The following is a 2,773-nucleotide window of genomic DNA, read 5'->3' on the forward strand; positions in this document are numbered from 1 at the left end:
TACAGCTTTATGGATGCTGGCAGAAGACACGAGAGGCCTGGATCAGAAAAAAAGCACATTGTTACTCACAGCAAATAGCAGTAGTCAGAGGACTGTAGTATTTATGCTGATACTTTGTGCTCCAGTTCTCCTTGGGCATCATGAAGAGGGACAGATAACACTGAAATATGCAGTGAGCTGAGTTACATTAAAGGGACCCTGAACTGGGAGAACCCCAATCTTCCATGGAGGGCATTCAACTAGAGGAATTCCAGTGCCTCTCCCCTGACACTATTTCTGCAGTGCAGGCAGAGTGCAGTATTGATCAAATCTAATTAAAGCAAAGAAAATCCATTTCCTCGTAAAAAATGAAAGGAGAGTGTGGAAAGAAGATTTGTTAGGCTTTCTGCCTGCTGGGCCCTATGCTAGGCATTTCCCATGAGCTAACTCATTTCCTCTCACTAGGATTCTGTGTCTAGCATTGCTGTTCCTATTTTATGGATAAGAACATAAAGGCTTAGAAAGGAGTTATTTCCCAAGTTCCTACAACCAGTAAGTGGCAGAGCTGGCATTTTCACTGAGTCTGTCCAATTCCCAAGTACATACTCATTCCACTAAATCAAAACTGCTGCTGTTTGTGAATATTATTTGCTCCCTTATATTAAATATTTTTTCAGAAGCCCATAAAGTCACCATCAAAAAACATAGCATGTTTCATACTGATATTTCTCAGGAAGGCTTCAATTACTTTCCCCCCCTTACTTCAGGAATGTCATAGCTGACTCCCCTAAGCTTGTGTGTGTGTGTGTGTGTGTGTGTGTGTGTGTGTGTTTGTATAACAGCTCAGCAGGGTATTACTAGCACTTTCTTCCCTAGAATTTAGGCATAGTCCTGAATGCTTTTTAAAATTAATCCACAGATTTAGAGACTGGCTTAGAAAAATAGAGGACTTTAAGTGTTTGTCAGAACTGAATTGTTAACATACTTCATGAAGAAATAGGATAGCAGCAGATATGCTATTAAAAAGGCTCGACACACATTATTATTTCTCATTATTTCAATCTAATTTTGTGTGAAATCCAGTAATAATCTATAGTGACATAAAGTGGACCATGTTTTCTCAGGTGAATTGGCTGCATGTTCTCTGAGTAAACATTTGATCCTGCATTTCTCTTCAGGAGATTTTATTATGTAAAATTTAGAAAATGCTTGCTGTGATACCTGGAGGTTAACCTGTGAAAGTCAACCCCGGCCTCCTGGATAGACCTAAAGTTTCTATTTTACTCCTTTGAAAGAAGACATCATAAATTCCTTTCCAGATACATTCTCAAGGGAAATGTTAGTTATATCAGCTATTATTGCCTTACCTCGAAACGGTTTTCATAGTAGCTGGGAAGAGAGTCAGGGAATGCAACAAATAACTGAGCTTTGCTCTGGGAGAGGGAAGGCAGTGGTAAGACAGTGCTGGATGAGATCTAAGGAGAGGGAGGAAGTGAATAAGATCAGGGCTGCAGGTACCTGGGACATGGCTGGTGAGGGTGTTGGAGGTCAGATAGCCAGAGAAAAAGGCAAGCAAGGAAGAATGAGAAAGGCAGGTTGATTTGCTTACTTCATAAAGTTACATAATTTACAAGTTAACATGCTGATACTTTAGCATGAACCCCTGTACCTGGCTATTTTGATAATTTATTCTATACCATATAGTTTAGTTCTTTTTTAAATGGAAAAGAAGATTAAATTGGTAGAAATTATTAAGATGGCTATTTCAAACCTCCTGTCTGTGTTAAGTACTACTATTCTGTAATTGGGAAATTTAAATGCTTTGGGCATTTGGCATGCCGTGCCTTTCTTTACTTATTTTGCATAGAGCAGCCCAGAAAAAAAAAATATATATATATATCTTTGTTAAATAATAAGAAATGCATTTGAAGCCTTTTTAAAAACATCAAACTTATATTTGATATTGAAGTGTGATGGCTAGTACACCCAAATTTTCCAGAGAATTGTGTATGAGAACTTATGAAATACTTTAAGCAGATTATTTATGTTGAAAATTGTTCCAGTCTACAAAGTTTGGACTTGCTCTGTGATCTTGTTTAGCCAAATGTAAATCAGTTTCTAAACAAGCAAGGGCGGTATCTTGACCCATAATCCAAGTTGGTGTCTTTAGTAAAATGTCTTACCTTGAGCTCCGAAGTTTTTTGATGACTAAATCTAGATACAGTAGTTTATTATATGGGAGTAATAACAATCAGCTCACAGGCTTGGGGCCTGTAGCTCAGTGGGCAGGGCACTGGCCACCTACACCCAGGCTGGTGGGTTTGAACCCAGCCCGGGCCTGCTGAACAACAACGACAACTACAGCAATAAAAAATAGCCCAGCGTTGTGGCGGGGGCCTGTGGTCCCAGCTACTTGGGAGGCTGAGGCAAGAGAATAGCTTAAGCCCAAGAGTTTGAGGTTGCTGTGAGCTGTGATGCCAGAGCACTCTACTCAGGGTAACATAGTGAGACTCTGTCTATGAAAAAAGAAAGAAAATCAGTTTCCACTGTGTGATGATTGTGTTACTAAATTCACATGAGTAATAGAAACAGAGTCAGGAGACAGGCATGTTTTAGTGTTATAGGGAATAATGATCTTTAAGAAGATGAAGAACCCACTATTTTTCTTATAACAAAAATATCCTGCAAGTCTTCATATTTTAGTTGAAAGTAGGAGGTTTGTATGTGTTTGAGGGAGAGAAAGGGAGATGAGAATGAGAGGAAGAGGGAGATGTTATTGATTCCAAGACATGTG

General features: G+C 39.1%; 1 protein-coding gene across 1 annotated transcript in view; it reads left to right on the forward strand.

Moving 5' to 3' along the window:
* The window catches only part of ERICH3 (glutamate rich 3), an 80,568-nt gene that overhangs the window by 74,703 nt on the left and 3,092 nt on the right, over window positions 1-2,773 (forward strand). The gene's annotated exons all lie outside the window — the stretch shown is intronic.

Source organism: Otolemur garnettii, unplaced genomic scaffold (genome assembly GCF_000181295.1).
Source record: "Otolemur garnettii isolate 467f Iridium unplaced genomic scaffold, OtoGar3 scaffold00010, whole genome shotgun sequence".
In the NCBI taxonomy this organism is placed as follows: Eukaryota; Metazoa; Chordata; class Mammalia; order Primates; family Galagidae; genus Otolemur; species Otolemur garnettii.